Below are 19,091 nucleotides of genomic sequence, written 5' to 3' on the forward strand. Positions count from 1 at the left end.
TCTACCATAAATGTCATTAAGCAGAAACTCTGTCCAGAAATGTTTCCCATGAAACAGGGAAACTTCTCAGCCTGGGATGCCAAACATTGGTCATGTTAAGGTCTTGCCAAGGGATGGGGACAGGAGGGCATGGGGAGGAACGCAACACCCCAACTCCCACACTTTTACAGGACTGTCAGTGGGCTGGAGTGCTGGTTGCTGCTGCCTCTTGGGCTTGTGCTTGAATTCAAGACTTTTTGCAAACCAGGCCCAAGTTTACATAGCAGGGAGGCCAGCAGGTTCATTTTTAGAGTTAAACAAGAATGGAAGCCAACAAATAGGCAACAGTGGTAGGCCAGAGGGTCAACATGGAGGATAGGGAAATAAGGAAAACTAAAAAGTCATCTTAAAGCCAATATTCAGAAATGAAGGTGATGTGATGCACAAGATGATTCACAAGCAACACTTCGGATTTATCTGGCATGCACAGGGAGCTTCCCTTTTAAAGGGAGCTAAAAATTTGTTAGTGCTGTAGGGCTGTTACAACAGAAGGATTGCTTTAGCCTCAGAATGCTGTTTTCTAACAATGTTGTCCTTCCTGATAAGGGAGCACCAAAACTCATTCAGAGAAGAATTGAGATGCTGCCCAGAGGAGTAATATGAATCATCTAAACCACTTGTACAACTCCCTCTGTCAATTTACTAAAAGCATCATATCTGCAGTTGCATCTGTGGTTTGGAAAATGCAGCCTAGGGCAGGATTACTCTTTTTTTTTTTTTTTTTTTGGCCACTATGTCAATACATAAAAAAATAATAAATAAACCCAGAGTGCATTTAATACCATGTTGGCTGGGATTTAAAAATATCACTAGAATTCTCAAAACATAATTCTTGCTTCTCTGGATAACGTCTCACAGAAAGACATGCTTCAGACCTCAGGATGAGATTTCTGCTTCTTCATTGCCTCTTTCAGTGACTCCTCCTTTGATGCCAAAGGAGTTATGCCGATACAACAAAACATTATTTATGTAATGGCAAGGCCAACGTACCGTATAAAGTATCACTCCTTTGCTGAGAAAAGTGGAGTAGATTCACAGGAATGAATCCCTGCTGAAAAACTCGTAGCCTATACCTCTGAGTACCACACAACACAAATAACTACAGAAAGCACAAACAACTGTAGAGAAGTCAGATCATGATTAGCATAAAGAAACAGAAATATTGGTTAGCCAGCCCCTGGGGGTTCAGGAGCCAGGCTGAGGGCTGTAGAAATACTGATCTATCACAGACTGTGAATTGCACAGCCACATCGGGGGCATTTTAAAAAAAAGTATTAAGGCCTTCTGAGATGTTCTGTGGCATTAAAAATACATCAGGATGCGGTGGGGGGTTTTGCTACCCTAAATTCAGGTGGAATCAAAAAACAGAGAATAATTAGAATCATAAAATATTATATTTCAAATATTTTCAGTGATCTTGCTGGAGGACCACTTAACCAGTGGTTGCACTTACACGTTTTCTAGAGGAATTTGACTTAGGGCAGGTCAGAAATGTCCTACCCATCCAAATGACTTCAGCCATCTAAACTAAGTATTTTTAAAGTGTTGACAGGTTAATGCAACCCACAGTTTTCTGCTGTGCATTTAACCATCTTTCTTCTAAGCAGATTTTCATTTGGATTTGAAGAATAATGAACCGTTTGTTCTCAGACAGAAATTAATGAAAAACCATTCATTCAAATGACAATAATTCCAGCCACTTGAAGCCATTTTCCATGTTTGTTCCTCTTTTCCAGGATACCATGGAGAACTAAAAAATACATATTCCATCACAGTTAGTGGGGAAAGGCCATGCAGGAAGCAAGAGGAGATCTGTATATGAATGTTTAGAACATTTACACCTTAGAACTTCTGGAGTTAAATTTTGTATCATATTTATAGACAGAAGCTGGTGCATTTTGCACTTTGTCCTAAGTAATGTGTACTTACTACTGCAAACACATTACTTGAGGATTGATTTTTTCCCCCAGAGCATTTCATGAAGTAATTCTTAGTCTACCACCATGCTTACCTTTGTGAAATAGAAGAATCCTGGAAACATACTCTACAGGGAGATGCAGCTTGTTTTGGCAAAATAAGTCCTCAACAGAATTCTTTTGCTAGCATAACATTAACCAATTTCCTGAGTGAAATAATCCATAAAGGCAAAAGGAACTGTTTGCTGAATCTAGAATTTCTTCCATCAGAAATCTCTTGGTGAGGGGCTGGGTTCTCCCCCATTTCCGACTCTGCTAATTTTTACTGTAGTTATTTCAGACAGTTCTTCAGATTATAGCACACCAAGTAGCAACACCAACACCAACAAAGGATTAAAGGCAGTAGATGCTTCACCCTAAATGACTAGCTGAACCAGAACAAAACAGATTGCTGAGGTGTGTCTTCTGCTCAGACTCCCACAGCCTTGGCTCGGCATGTTTACAGCTGTGCCTTCTAGTTGTGTTTTGTTAAAGTTGATTAATATAACTAGATCTCGTAAATGTATCATCTAATAAAGCAATCCAAAGAACTACTCTGTTTTTGTTTGTTTGTTTGTTTGTTTCTAAAAAATACTATTGCTGCATTATTCATTTTATTGACTGCTGCACCCAGGGAATTAATCATTCTGAGCTACAAAACAAAATAAAGTATTTGGTTTTGTACTATAGCTAGAGGATTCAGCTGAAGAAAGGTGCAAGGCAATGGGATGGAAACAGAACTAAAGCTTCTCAAAGGCATTTGATTAAAGCAAAACAAAACAAAAAAAAAATACACAACCTTTTATTAGAAAAAGCATTATTTTAATTGTGAGCAAAACAGAAAAAACAATTTAGAAGAAGAAAAAACTTAGAAGTGGTAAAATAAGGTTTATTCTTGTGTACCACTACTCTGACATGTTGTAATATGGCATTATAACGGGCCCAATACTCCATTTCTCTCTCTCTCTCTTTTTTTTTTTTTTGAATTAATTTAGGGAAGCATTTTACCAGCATTAGTAAAATGAATTTTCTGTAATAACAGTAAACAAAATACTAAAAAAATGTTTTTTAGTATAGAATCAGAAACCCCTGTTTTGAGGAAATTAACAAGCTTGTTTCCATCACAATCTTCAAAGAAATATATTTTAAAATATTAAAATTTCTTGCATGATATAAACTGCTATACACCTATCCAAGAAAAAATAGTCTCTGCTCTAGAAAATTCAAATAAATGGGGAAAAATTGATTAAAAAAAAAGTATTATTAACCTCATTTTAATGGTCATTGTCTCTGTCATATCAACTGGTCTAAAGGTATACAGATGAAGAAATTGAAGCTAGTTGAAGACAGCTTCAGTTTACTTACTGAAATGGCCTTGGGATATGGCAAGGAAAGCACTGGGGAAGACAAAACTTGAGTCCATGTGACCCATTTTTATTGTTTTCCTCAAAGTGAGCTGTATGGTAGAGGAATCTGTTTTTTCCCAGGAGCAGCAGAAGGAGCACAGGATGACCACCACAGATAGGTTATCAGTGTTGCTGAGATGAATCACCAGGCATATTCAGAACAAAGCCATATGTTCCAACAGGAGAGACCCAAAGTGACCTCCTGGGAGGGTTTGCTTCAGCTCAGAATATCTCCATTGCTGGAGGGAACCAGTGCAGCACTCTGGTGTGCTGTGGGATGCAATCAAAGTCTCAGTGCTTTAGCATCTGTGCTTTGAGGAAAGCAGCAGTTCTCTGCAAGCCCAATTAATCTATAGGTGCTATAGATTTGGAATTAGCCTAATCAAACTTGTTAACAGGATGTTTCCCATTAAAAAAAAAAAAAAAATGTGCAGAATGTATGCAGGAGTATTGGCAGAACGGATTTCTGCCTTACTCATTATTTCCTTGCACTTCTGGTATAGTAAATAAATCAACTCTGAACACTGCTTAGGGAACATGCAGCCTGAATGTAGGTTGTCTGAAATAACCTGCTTATTGATGCCCTGTAAATCCAACATAAATCTTTCATTAAACTTTTCTCCGAGCCACTTTTTCATTAGTAGATGATCAAGTGACTGGAAACGGGTGAAAACAAAGCTACAGAGTCTGCAAAAGGGCTGTCCAATGTCCCGTTTGCCTCCATGTGTCCTGACATTTTTCGGAGTTAGAAATGCCAGCTGAAACTGGCCCCCCTCCCTGCACAAACTTATTGAAAAACTTAAAACCAAACCATTGCAAATTAGTGGCAGGAAACCATTTTATTTTAAAGGCAGCCTAAATTTATTTTCCACATGCTGTAATCAGCCTCTAAATTAGATCTTTAATTCCTCCCCAGCTATCAAAGCATGAAAAAGGTGAATGATGAATGCCCACTTATGCCAGTACCATACTACTATTTTCTGTGTCACAGAAGCCTTGCTCTTCTTAACTGCCAGAAATCCATTAGGATTGTTCAGCGTTTGCCATGTTCTTCTCCAGCAGCAGACCACAGAGGGAGTTGTGCTGTTTTGTGAGGCCTACAGTATTGTTTATACAAGCATTTCATGGAAAAAAATTGTTATGTATTTCTTACCATTAGCCTTTCAATATTATCTCCATTTCTAATGCCCAGAAGCTCAGCTTTCAGGAATGCTCCCCACGCTCCCATAGTAGCATAGTGGATTGAAATAGTAAATGACACAGAAGAAGGAAAAATTTTGACTGGTAAAAACCATCAGCAGGGCAACCTAATCACACTGCAACTGTAATAAGTAGGTTACAATAGCTGTTACACCTACTACCAGTTCTATTACCTTGTTTGCCAGGACATTACATATACAAAATAGCCTACTGCCGCAGGAATTGCACTTCATTTTCAGCCCATGACCTCCTATTTTACCTTTTTCATATAGATTCAGACCTAGTTCTGCGTTCGTCCCCTTAGGTACTTGTACACTATAATTAAATCCTATCTCACCTGATCCTTTTTCACGGCCCAACATGTTAAGGTCTTGGAGCCATTTCTTCAGAAGATGTATTCTCCCATCTACTAAATTAGCCTTGTTCCCTGGACCCATTCCAACTCTTCCTTAGGGAATGCACCAAATTACAAACCTCTTGAAAGATTTAGAGGTCCAGCAGGGCTGCACGTGGTGCAGTAATTGGGGAAGTTGGCTTTCAAGGATATGGCTGGGCAGGTTAAAGTCAGTAAAGTTCAGCCCATGGAAAGATGAGAGGATTGAGGCTTAACAGTTTGAATGCAGTATGACCTAAAGGGGTTAGTAGTGTCTATTCAAATCCTAAATCTAGTGCTAGCTTTTATGTATCTTCGTGCACTTTAATATTAAGTGTTTCAGACCCTCAGCTGGTGTCAGTAGCTGGGGAAGTAGCTGGGAAGCCCATGGAGTAATTTCAATTTGCTGTAAGTGGTGTGCAGCCAGAGGGAGATACCTGAGGAGATACCCGATACAAAGCTGATGTGAAGGAGGACAGAGCATGGTCCCTGTCCTGGAGCCCCAGGGAAGGCAGGGAGGAGAAAGCAGCTCTCATGGGTGCTTGATTCCCATCCTGCCTGGAGCCCGGGCCAGGAGACTGCCAACACTGCCAGACTGTGTCCTCCAGAACTGGGAGAGAGAGGCCAGAGCTGGAGCACCAGTTCCCCCACCTCTTCTCCCCCCAGACAGGGGTCTCTGCTCCCCAACAGTCTTGGCCAGCAGCAGGGGCTGGACTGCCATCCCGTCCCACCTGGCTGTCATCAAACTGAAGGTCTGCATCTCTGCAGTTAGCACAAAGTGCTTACGTGGGATGCCGAAATGCAAAGAATTCATCACATAAACAAGCTCTAGAAGTCATTTGTCCTGAAAGCAAAAGAAATGTTCTGTTTAACTGCTTAGTGGTTTAGTGACTGCAGCAAGCAGAGTGACAGTTACTATGATGTACTATGATGTGCTGTGTTCTTCTGAATAGCCTCTTAACAATAGCTGTGTGACAACTCATAAATGACATTTGTAATGTTGATAATGTCAGCTTCACTATGCTAATACACCAGTTTCTCTAACACCTAACTTTTTCTGATATCTGGAGAGTGGTATCTGCTTGAGAAGCAGTTCGTTTTTCACAGAAAATGGTGATGCGCTTTCTATGTCACAGGATAGTCCTAACCCTGATAGAAAGAGAAAAAACTTTCAAATAAAAAATAAAGGTAGAAAAATAGAACACAGTATTTGCCTATTATCCCATGTAAATGGGTCTGTAGAACAAAGTTATTTTAAAAAAGCAATACCCAAAATCTTCCAGGGGTGAATCAGGAAGTTCTGAAATTTGGCATTCCAGGGGCTGTGCTGTAGCAGGTGGACTTCTAGGGCCAGCACATTTCTAAATACATATATAAGCAGCAGGACTGTTTCTAAAAACCCATAAGCACATATTCTACTAGCAATCCCTTTAAAATGTACATTAAATCTAATATTTTCTGTATCAATTTAGACTTCATCTGATGAGGATATACTGAAACTCCTACAATCACTCTTTTCTTCTAGCCTTTATTTTACCTGTGTGTATTTTTTATTCTGTCTCCTTCCTTTATATTAGAGGTTGGATAAAGGAATATAGTGACTGTAGAGCATTTCCTTCCAGAATTCACACTAAAATGCCAATCATTTATCGGTGCTTTCCTGTACTCAGCATCCAGCTAACAGTAAGATTTTTTAAATGTAAAGGTAAAAAGTTCCGGTAATGAAACAAAGACCAATTACTGGGATTGATGTCAAGGAGTTATTATCTTTGCAGTGTATTGAAATATTCACTTTGTTTTTGTCACCCTTCAGCACCAGATCTAGCTTTATTTACTTGTTTTAGATAAACTGGGGGAGAACTCCTGAGATATAAAGCCAAGGCAGAAGCCATCATCAGTTGTTTGTCTGAACAAGAGGACCACAGCTGATAGACTCTACACATCTCCTGCGAGAAATGGACCTTGTCTGGAAAAGCTTGCAATTTAAGCATGCAAAACAAGGGGTTGGAGGAAAAACAGAGTCAGAAAACTCAAAGCCAGGTAGCAGGTGTGTGGTAAAAGCCACACATGTAGATCCAAATTCTGTTCTTGGTTGTTTTCTAAAAACAGTACCAGCAGAGAAGTGGTAAATAGTGGCAGCAGAAGTAATTATTGCTGTATCTAAAATGTGCTGAAATTCAATTCAAGATTTTCAGTGATTCAAGTAAGTTTTAAACAGGTCTTTAATAAAGTCTGTGAGGCTACTCAGTCCATGGCAAATTCTGGAATACAGCTTAAGAAGCCCTGACTCTGCTACAGCCCATGCTGCTGGTGAATTGGTCTCATTTCCACTGTCTTTACTCAGTGCTTTTACTGCTCTTTCCAACCTAAATGCAGGATTCGAGAGGACAGCAAGCTGATTGCATGCTGTATTTATATAAAGCTTTCTCCTTTGATTTTCTAAAACTACTTTCTAATTTTTGTTTGTTAGCTTTACGTTTAAATCATCTGCTTTAACAAACAAGAAAACGCATTTGATTAAAAGACTCCCACACCGTACGCCAGGTCTGTTTAAATAACCTTTTTCCCATCTTCTCTGTAATCAGAGGATTTGAATTCTAATGCAACACATTCATGCTAGAACCTGATTATATCCCAGAGCTACAATTCTGAGTGGCACCAGTCCATGCTATCTGACGGTATTTGCCAAAAACATGTCAGGACTCCCCTATAGTTCAAATCACCCCATAAATTCTACCCTTACACAACATGGTGACCTCATAGCCAAGGCATGCCTTAATGATCAAGCAAGTGGAAACGTTCAGTAAATACATTGAATGTTTGACATTGTTATCAGTGGGTGTTCCCTAGGTCTCTTGTGAAACAATCCCGAGATTAAGGCAAGGCCAAGAAGTGTCAGCCAAGTGAAAACCTTAAAAGTTACTCAAGAAATTTAAATAGATAACAGTATTTTTCTACACTGAAATGCAGCAAAATTATTTCTTAGAGAAGTACAGGCAAAACAGCCACGTATTTTTTGAACAGCAAGTAACCTTCATTGCTTTGACTGTTTTTCCTTCATGCCATTTCTAATGACATTATGAAGCTGAAGGAAGTATACCAGCCTGAGGATGAGTTCTGAGAAATTAAGCATTTAGAAGTATACAGAATATTTGTTAAAGTCCATTATGAAAATGATGTTCAACATAGACAAATATTTCAGCCTTTCAGCCTCTGTAAGTCTGACCTTAGAAAAAAATCCCAAGAAATTTGATTCCAAAAAGCAAAGTGCAATGACCCCTCTACAGTGCATGAAGGACTTGGCTACTTCTAAGTAATTTCCATGTCAGCAGAAAGCACTGAAATGCTACAGCAACATAACAAAGGGAGAAAGGAATAAAATCAGAAAGAAACACAGACCTCTTTATTCTTTATATTTCCTTGTCTTCTCCTTTAGAAAGTTTATTGACTTTATGTCTATGTGACATACTACATCAGACCTATGGGGCAGCCTCTCAGGCCCACACTGACAGTGGGGTCTATCCACATGGCTTCAGTGGCCAGAGTAGCACATCAAATGTGAATCACAAAACTTCTTGTCACAACCACCTTTCATTGGTAGTCTTATTAAGAATTAAGCCCTGACCTTGTAACCATTACACACTCCTCATTATGTTCTTGATTAGTTTGATGAAGTGAATGGGACAACTCAAATGCCTTCAGCACATGTAAAGAGAATACACTGGGCGTGAGTTGGGAAACTTCATGTTAATATATCTCATATCAATGCAGAGGCATAAAAGAGACAACAAATGAATAAATAAAAATTCCTTAGCTAAGCTCATCAACAGCCAGAAGTGCAATGCTCTGATAGCCTAACCTGCTGGCTGGCATTCAGTCAATGCATTGTCTGGCTACCTTTGCAGTGAAGTGATTTCCATCAAATAATTCACATTCATAAACTAAAGAACATAGATGGAACACTACAAATGTCAGATTTGCAATGGCCTGAGCTGAAAGGAACTTAATGCCTAGGATTACAGGTACCTGTATGACCCTACAAGCTGGCTATAATCCTGTTCAAGGTGGTGGTAAAAATGATGGATGACAATCACACCTATGTGTGCTACATTACTAAGTAATGAGCTGCACTGTACTACATGTTTTGCCTCCAGGAACATCTACTTTATGTCATTCTTTTTATTCTTCTTTTTGCAGCAGAACATCATAGTCTGATAACCAACATCTAAGGTTTTAGGGGGGCGGTATTTTGCTGAACCTTTAGTCTCAATTACTGTGTAAAATGAAATATTTACATCAAAGTAGTTCAGGGATACTACAGACAAGAAAAATCATAATCAAGTCTGAACATTCATTAGCAGAAGTTTCCCATTTCCCCTCTCAGTCGTGGAATTCCAAACCAAGCCATGTCAAGGGGAACATTCACAAGAAGCGATGCATGACAGGAAAAGAAATGGAATACACCTCCAAACACTTGTGTTCTCAGCACTAGTATATCTCTTGTATCCCTTATTTTGTTCCTCCTTCCTTGCCATGTAAAATGCAGGTCAAAGTATCTTTATATCAGGAGCATTATGTGAAAAAAGTCTGTATTAATACAAGATGAAAACTCAACCCCTTTGCTTGTATGCCTCAGGAAGGAACCTGCACATCCAGGTGGAGAGGGAAATCTTCAAGGACTTCCTTAGGAAAAAGGCTGAGCCTGAACTGAGAAATGTGTGGGCTGATATTTGCTCCTCTGCTGAATCCCACAGCACTGAAGAGGCATTATGAGCATCCTGGTGCAGTTCTCTGGCCTAAGGTAGTTTCTTCCTCATCAAGAATAAGGATTATTTTTGTTTCAGTCACAGTTTTTTCAACTTAAGGACTTCACATGGATAGCACCTTCACATGGATGGCACCTTACATTACATAAGTAATGCCAGCTGCTATTTGATAGATTGTGTTGGCTCAGTAATGATTTTTAATGTTGGTAGAAGACTCTATTACAATAAACAGAAAATATGTTTACCCTATTACAGCTAATGCCAAGGGTAAAATCCTCTGTGACTCCTCTGTGCATACACAAACCAGATGCTGACAGGCCCAGCTGCAGGCCCCATTTTACCAGTTTATCCAATTCTTCCTCAGTGAGTAATTGCATCTTGTCTTGTTTCTAATCTAATTTCATCCATTATACAAGATGGATAATTTCCAGGGATGCAGTACAGGGGTGGGAATGTCTGCAAAAAACAAAAACCCTGAAAATCTATTTTCTGATACATTCAGCCCACAACTCTTCTGCTGCACTTCTTCCATCTGAGTAGGTCTGCATGTGCAAAGAGGAAAATGAGAGGCACAAGACACTGAATATGTATATGTTTATCTACCCCAAATGGTAAAAGCTGATGGATAGCCTGCCATTGGTGATGGCGTGCTAAGACAACTGCCTGTTGTATGAGCCTGTACATTTACTTGAAGTCTTAGCCTGCTCATACCTCTGTTTCTTGCCTCATCTTAGAGGGGAAACTTATTTAGGCAGAAGTCATGTTGTGTGCCTATGTGGCAGCCAAAACTGCAGAGTCCTGGTTCAGAAAGGGTGTCCTATGCCAAAAGGTAACATGAATTAAAATGCCTCTGTGTGTAAACTAAAACGTATTAGGTTACTGTCTACATGAAGTCCAGCAGCAGAAGTCTTCTTTCTGCAGCAATCTTCTCTCCCCGGTTTTGTCCCTGTGATTCCATGTGGGAAAACACGGATATTTTAGCAGTTTCTTACTAAATGTCCTCCATCTCTGTGCCTAAGGACTCAAAATACATCTGTCAGTGTTGTAGCTGGCCAGTGACTTCATTTGAAGCGAAGCTGTGGGAGTATTTTACTAAGCTAATTCCTTGGAAAAGCAAAGAGTCCTCTTTTCCAAAGGTGTAAATCAGCCTTTTAAACTCACAGCCCAAGGGAACTGCATATGCTATCCATAAAATCAGATTGTTTATGAAATTGGATGTTTGTTTAATTCACTGGTGTTCATGTGCCTTGCTCATCATAAATCTTAATATGTAAATCACCCAAGTATATAGTTTTCAGCATGTTCGGAGTTCACATGAATTTCCATACAGAAGGCATTAAAGAATTCCCTGTTCAGTCATTAACACTGCTTTAAGGGGTATTTACAGTCAGAAATGTGTCTCCTGCTCCCAATCCTCCTCCGGTGGTCTCAAGCCCTGCAAGATGAAGATGGGTTTGGGGTGCTGAGGCTGCACTCCAGCTGCAAACTGAGATGCCAGAATTGGCCCTGTGCCCTCTCCCCAGCTGGAAGGGGGCAAAGCCTTAAACCGTGCCCACGCAGTACTTGTTCCTTAAGCCCACACCATGGTTTGGGCCCCTTGGGTGACTCACGTGGGTGTTGAGGTCTCCCCGTGCTGATTTCTGAATCCAGTGGCCAGTGGCTCCAAGAGCATCAGGCAGATAGATGCCCATCTCAGAGCTCCATGGAGGAACATATGGATGAGGAAAAGTTTGAGATCTTGCAGCCGCAGCTAATAGATGGTCTTGAACTGTTCTCTGCAACCCCCAAACCCATCTCAGGTACTGAAGCAGAGAGCCGAGTGCATTTCTAACACGGAGTTTACAATGCTGGATTAAGTGTTTTAATGCTCTCGGAGCCAGGGCTCCATTGAGCTCATTTATCTCACAGAAGGCAGCAGCAATGATGGAACATAAAAACACACAATGGACGCAAAAGCATACTGGAGTTAATTTAAAAACAAAGCTAAACATCTGCTTCAAGAGCCAGCTTTCTATAGATGGGAGCACTAAACTTTGAAACATTACAGCGTGTTTAACCAGTACCACACCAGCTGTTAGAAATTTTTGGCAATGGTGCAGATATTATCTGGCAGGTTCTTGTGAGCAGCTGACAAGAATGAAGAGTGACAGATATAAGAAACAGAAAATGCCACCATATGGCATGAATATTATGCTAATGTTTCAGGTGTCAAGCAGTAGTTGCTTGTGTTTAATTTGAGTGCACGGAATTTATATGTATTTTAATGATTACACAATTTTATACACAATTACATTTACATTTCCATATTGTTACAACTGTAATTTTGCCATTTAACAGTAATAGACACTGCACTAAATTTGTCCACTTAGCAGCTCAGGCAATGATGTTTTCTTTATGGCTTTAATGCCATAATATTTATTCCTATGTACAGTGCCACTGCCATCAACTGAATACTCCTGCGAGCCAGCCTGCAAGACTTTGCTGGCTTATGCTGGAACATTGGATTTTTTGGTAAATGCCAACAGTTTATGGGTATGTCTCCACCAAAGTCATTGAACTTGCCTTTTTCAAAGGAGGAACCAGCCATATGACATTTTCAAAGGAGGACCCAGCCCTGCCTTGGACCAGGAAGGAAGCCCCATGGCAGGGGGATGGGGGTACAAATTTCAGGCTGTGAGGTTGAGCCCCACGGGTAGCTCAGTTCTGCTAGCTTTCCCTCTGGGGCTTTTTGGGAAGCTGTTTTACAGATGGTGTGCCACATCAGAGCTGTTCATTTCTCCCTGAGAACAGGAAAAAGCAAAGCCTGGTGGCATAACTTTGTGTGTCCTATTTGTTGTGCATCTCAGGCCTGAAGAAGCTCTGATCACCTTCATATCTCTGATGACCACCCAGCATAGTGCCTGCAAGACTTCTCTGCTTCCAAGGCTCTCATCTGTAGTATTTCCCCTTCTCCTCTCCAAGCCCCTGCTTCCTCTCCCTCCAGCAATGTTCTCAGACATCGGGCAGCCCAAACACAAGCAAGCTCTTGACTTCACGAGAGGCCCTAAGATAATGTGTTTTAGACCTTTACCTTGATGTTGAAATATTAAACGTTGGCTGAAGGGTTATAAAAAAAAAAGTTACTAGCAGGAGAAACATGTTAATGCTGATAATTGTATACTCCATCTGCCTTAGGATATCAGGCTTATATTTGGCAGAAGTTTGGTAATGCAAAAAAATGCACGCTGTAACTTCATAGTGCATCTAAAATGATACCTGGAAATATAACAAGTATCTTATAGATCACTCAATAATGTATTTTTGAATAGTATGTGTAACCTTTTCTAGAAAAGAAGTCAACGAGAAAAATACTGCAGAAGTGGTAAATGTGGTGACTTGGCTATGTGGATAGCACAAATGTAACTCAGGAACAGTGGGAAACTGTGAGTGGCAGCAAAGGCTCAAAGAAAGGGAAAGTTAAACCATCCTGAAGCACTGGGATTATCTCTGGCTCACACAGAAAAGGCATAGATTTTTTATTTATTTTTATTTTTGAGAGAGCAGACTTATCTGATGGTTCATGGTTCTGATGGTTTCACCTGAGAAAATCTCTGACTCTGTTCCAAGACGAAGTAAATTACCAGCCACCCTGAAGAAAATCGAAATTGTGCTTTAGTTCATCTCAAATATGCAAAATGAAGTGACTTAAAACTTGCTATTGACAGTAAAATCAGCATCCAAAATGTTCTGGGAATGCCCTTTTCATTGAGCACTTCCAATAAGAATTATTAAGGAATTACAAGGAACTGAGAGCTGCAGTGACATCATGAAAATGTGAAGAGCCAGAGAAGAGGAAGAAGGATGGAGATGTTAAAAAGACAATATAACATGGAAAACACTCAGTGACTGGTTTTTCATTATCAGAAAAGGCTTGTGCTGCTAGTAAATGTCAGTTCATGAGCTAGTTTCAAGGAACCCTCACTCCAAGTGGAGATGGGGAACTCCTAGGTTTTGCAAACACCCCTGCATGTATTTGTGACTCTGCTGATTAACTGAAGAGATAGAAAATGTCTGCTCAGCTCCACCTGCCACATCTGCAGTGTTAATATTAAGCTAAGGGAGGATATATTGGCTTTATCTGAAGTAAGAATTTTCTGTCATAGAAACACTAGAAGACAGCTCAGATATTGCAAAGAAAGCCTGAATATTCACCTAGAGATAAAAGTCCTGTCATTTCCTGGTGAATTCCTCATTACAGAGGCTCGCTGAGGGGCGATGGCACCTGGTGTAGCTCAGAGAGTGCCCTAGCTGGTGTGCTTAACATTTCTGTTTTCCTTAGATGTGGTTCACACTTCCAGGTTCTTCAGGAGCAGCATCTTCTACTTCTTTTAGCAGGCCCTGGAGTCTAGCAAGCGTTGGAGAAACTCTTGTCAGCTGTCACATCTCGCTCGGACGCCTCGCTTTACTACCTCCATGTCACCCTAGTATCATCCCTGAGCATCTGCCTGGTCTTGACTGTTTTATGGGCACTCCAGATTAGCAGCTCTCTGAGTAGTTTTATATCCCTGTTTTTCTAAAGTGCATAACCAAATATTTTCATAAGTGCAGTCTGGCTTTTTCTGCTCTGACAACCTTTGGGCCAAGTCTGCATCTTTAGAGTTTTGCACTTTAGAAATTCACCACATTTTCAATGCTGTGTTCAATGTATAATTCAGGTTAACACAGGACTAATGCTAGTCCACGTAGCCAGCTTTTAGGCTAAACTTTGAAAACTGTATATTTATACTCAAAGAAGAGTTCTGGCCACACTACTAAGCTCAATGACAATTTTAAAGGAGGAAAAGCATTGTCCTAATTGTGGCAAGAAGAAACAAGGGTAGTATTTAGCCATAGCCTGAAAAGAGGTCTAAGCCCCATAAACGGGTTTAGGATGCAGCTAATCCATGTTTGACTCTTTGCTTTCAGCTTAGTACATTTCTGGTCTTGCTGTAGCACCAAAGATAGGTTGTTTCCATATATGAGACTCAAATTGTTTTAAAATACCTGTTTTATTTTGCTCTGAAATGGAATGAAGACATCAGCTCTCAGTCAGTTTGGATGTGATAACCAACCGTTCTGCGGGTAGCAATGACTGCCAGGCCAGTGGTAAAAAAAAAAAAAAAAAAAAAAAAAAAAAAAAAGGTGAGCAGGAGATGGTGGAGGCTGGTGTGCACACAGGCAGATGGGAGCAAAGGGACAGGAGTGCTGCTGTGCCCTGCCCTGGTACTACAACTGGATTGCTGTGGGGAACGCATTTCACGTCTCTGGGTTTCTGTTCCTCCTCCCACCTTTTGTTTGTGATCTTTTCAGAGCAGGACTGTCTCTTACTACATGTTTATACAGTGACTAGCATGATGAGGCCCTGATCTTGCTCAAGGCCTCTAGGCATGACTGTAATACAAATGATAAATCATCATCATAAAACAGGACGGCACAGATCCATAACTTCTGTCATAACTCATGGCTGGAGTGTCAGCAGCTTACAGACACATGGTAAGGTCAGGGAGACCATGAAGGGCCAGAAAAAGCGAATCCACACAGAAAACAGGAGATGCTGAATGTCTTCGAAGCGTTTTTAATATCAGTCACTGTTATACCTGTGTCAGTTCACCGCTCATTTCCTTTATTGATGTCACCTCCTGACAGCAGCGATGTGGCAAGGAAAGGAATTGAGCCACATATCACGGCAGGTGTCAGTGGTCATCAGGGTGCAGCCTGCAAGAAAACGTGCACGGATGGTCAGCTGGTGCTTCCCATCCACGGCTTTTGTACTGCACTGACCTACAAACTGTATGGATTACACCCACGCTGGAGATGCCTGCAGTGGCAACAGGAGCTTCAGCAAAAGTATTTCTTTCTCCTTTTAGCACTTACAAAGGTGTACAGACCTTTATTTGTATCTCATCATTTTTTCCTACTCTCCTGTGGAAGAAAGCTGTGTGGGTACCTCTTGCAGGGCGTTTCGGCAGCACTAGAGACCTTTTCCCCCCGCCTGTGACTCAGCTTCCATGCATGCAAGGCAGCACTGGCCAGGCTAAATTCCCTGACAGACCAATCCTTGCTCAAATCAGCACCAGTCAACGACATCCTTTGCAGGAGCTGTCATCACACTCTAGGGTTACTCATTTTTTCAGTGTCCCCTAACCTGTAGAGGCAAGGAGTTTGGGAGACCTGGAGCATAACAGGAAAGAGTTCGCTGCAGGAATGTCAGGAGCTGACGGTACAAAACACAGCAGTTATGTCCATTCAAAGCAAGTCAAGTAAGCATACAAATATCTTTAAATCATTATACCTGGCAAGAAGCCATGCGGTGTTTTCAGCCGAAGTGTGATGCTTTGAGAAAAATTTAGCTTCGGTGAGCTGAATGCTGGATGAAAGAGAAACACTAGGGAAGGCTCAGGCTAGGCTACCCCTGTACTTAGTAGAAAAATATTTTGATCTCAGTAACCTGAAGGTTTTGCCCCATCCCTCCCCCCCAATAGTTTTGCATTGTCCAGTTAAAAATGACTTGTCTCCTTCCTGAGATTAGAAGTTTCAAAATATATTTGAAATGTTTGAGAAGAAACTCACTCTTTAAAGTCTTCCCTGCTGCAGGTATCTGAAGGCTATCCTGTCTGTCAGCTTGGTTTGATGGCATACACAACAGGGAATACCATCTTATTTCCATTTATGACTGTCTTGACAGGAGCTTCTTTAGCTTCTCTCATTTCCAGATGACTTCATTATTAGACAGACAATTAAAATAAGAAGCATGTTTTCCAGAATTAATCTTCCTTCTAAAAAATTTAAATTTGGTATTGAGCACTCTAAATGAAAACAGGTTATTATTATATTGCCAAAATCATGAATGCAATTAAAGGTTAGAAATCAGTCACAGATTCAGACCCTGGTGTATCAGGAATAACAGAATAACTCCTCTTTCTCCCACTTTGTGGAGTAAATCCCCATAACTAGGATGAGAATTGGGCCAAGTATCTTTGACTAGTAGAGCTGACAGCATAAATTAGATGAACACTGAGAATAAAACAAGAGAGCAGGAAGGAGAAAAGCAAGAAGGGCTGAGAAGTAACATCAAATAAAGGAGATGTGAAACAGATATGCTCAAACCTGGGTGAGGATGTGGTTTGGGATAAATGAAACAAGCAACAGAGCAAGAGGCAGTTTTCCCTGGAGAGATACATGGCAGTAAAGTGCTTTAAAGAAGAATTTAAATTCAGAGGATATGCCATAGTTGATATGATAACACATATGTTAGGCACAGGGAAACAAAGGCCAGCATAGAAATAGATACAGCGGATGAAAAGCACAAAAATTGTTCAAACATCTGGTAGGCAGGACAAAAATTAGAAGTTTTGAGAATGTGCTGGAACCAGACATGAGAAAGCCAGACAATTCCTTGAAGGTGAAGGGCTGGTTAGTCTTCTAAAGGAAGTAATTCAGGTAATTTGGACTGACCATCAGTGTGATGTAGGTTGTCTACTGGTATGTTTAAAGGTAGATGCAATGCCACTAAAACATTGCTTAAACTTTTTTGTCCTTCATTTTAACATTGGTATGATAGTGCAGCAGCCCACAAGGCAACAGCAGGAGACCTCTCTCTAGACTGACTATATTATACCTTGTTTTATGAAGGCCAAATCCTGGTAATGTTAAACCACCAACACTCCTGGCATCCCATCCTCATTGCAGTATTCAAACACCCTCTGAACTACCTCATTTAAAGCGATACAAAGCAAAGCTCTTCACATCTTGGTTTATGAAGGTCAACTAGTCATCCTCTCCCACCCTCTCCACAGGCACTGAACATGATCTGATGCTTGTTTGTGAAAGTGGACTTTTGTTTCTACTTTCCTTCTACTTTCTAGTTCTTCTACATGTTGTCATCTCATCTCCCCAGCCCTCAGTGCATGTAACTTTGGAGTAAAGAGGGGCTTTCAAGCTATCCGAATGCCAGTGCAGTCATTGTACTGCAAGGAAAAGTCCTCCTAACATAGAAAATCTTCCCTAAGGGTAAGGTTACACACTCCTTGCTCTCATTACCATCATCTCCAGAAAGATTAGGAGACATCTGCTGAACCAATGTAATAGCCTTGACCTTCACTTGCCCTTTGCCTTTCCCACTGTGGAGACCCACCCCAATGTCTCATTAACAACATAAAAATAAAAACATCATTTTGTTTTCTCACCTCCAGCCAGCTGTGGAACCTTCCCCACATGCCGTAAGTGAAACCTCTTTTCCCTGGAGACCTAGTGCTTGGGAAACCCACTAAATGCTCTTGGTTTGCAGTCTGTGAAAAGCAGCAGTTTCCCTTATCTTCCCTGCCTCTTGGCCAGCTTAATCTGGGATCAGCAACAGTGGGAGATGATACAGGCTGAACTCACAGCAAAGGAATGCTGTGGAGAGAACAGCAGTGGCAGAGGAACAAACCAGATACTAGGTTATTTCAATCCTCAGCTGTGTAATTTGGTATTTTAAATGAGGATGAGCATTGGTTACCTTCTCTGCTCTGAGTTCCAGTGTTTGTGTTTCTTTATTGCACTGGTTCAAGCCTTGGGCTCATCAAAGCTATTCCTTGGCTGTCTCAGCTGTGCAAGTCCTTGACAATGACTCAGTCCTAGAGATGTTAGCCAAAATCATAGCTAAGAGGAGCTGGCCTCCTTGGCTAATTTGGCCAGAGACAGCTCACATGCAAAAAGGTAGAGATGTGGGATTTACTTATGGGTGTAGCTCTACCAGGAGAATTGGAAACGTGGCCTCTTAACATTTTTGCATGCTTTCTAAGCCTTGCCAAACCTCTGAGGGCTTTCCTGTTGCAGTTATGTCCTCATAATGTCCTTTACACATGCCAGGAGTAGTACCTGGAAGAAGGACACAGAGCTGTCCAGAGCATGGGGAATAACGTTTTCCTGACTCACAGTCACATTCCTGAGGCTCCATCCAACAGACAACTTTGTGGAGAAAGAGGGAGAGGGACTGGGAATAAAGTACTCCCATTTACATCAGAGCTACATCCACCACTGACAGGCATGGCCTTATTTACATCATTCTGTGGTCAGTTTGGACATTCACCATCATGATTGTTGGGCAGATCATATGGTGGTGTTTGGCTCTGCACTGTACTTGGAGGCACAACACCAGGAATTAGCTCCCCATCCTTGCTCCTGTTGAGGTTGGGCAGAGTTCCCATTAGCTGCTGCACTCACCAGGACATGACCTTAAATGCACAACTTTTTAAACATTTTGGAGGAACACAGATTGCTGACATAGACTTTGAGGTAATCTAAATCTCAGATGAGGAGCAAAATACTGTGAAACCAGCTTCAAAGAAAGATT

At 40.9% G+C, this 19,091-nt stretch overlaps 1 protein-coding gene across 3 annotated transcripts in view; it reads right to left on the reverse strand.

Moving 5' to 3' along the window:
• The window catches only part of STARD13 (StAR related lipid transfer domain containing 13), a 294,723-nt gene that overhangs the window by 266,121 nt on the left and 9,511 nt on the right, over positions 1-19,091 (reverse strand). The window lies entirely within an intron of this gene.

This window comes from Aythya ferina (assembly GCF_964211825.1).
Source record: "Aythya ferina genome assembly, chromosome: 1".
Classification (NCBI taxonomy): Eukaryota; Metazoa; Chordata; class Aves; order Anseriformes; family Anatidae; genus Aythya; species Aythya ferina.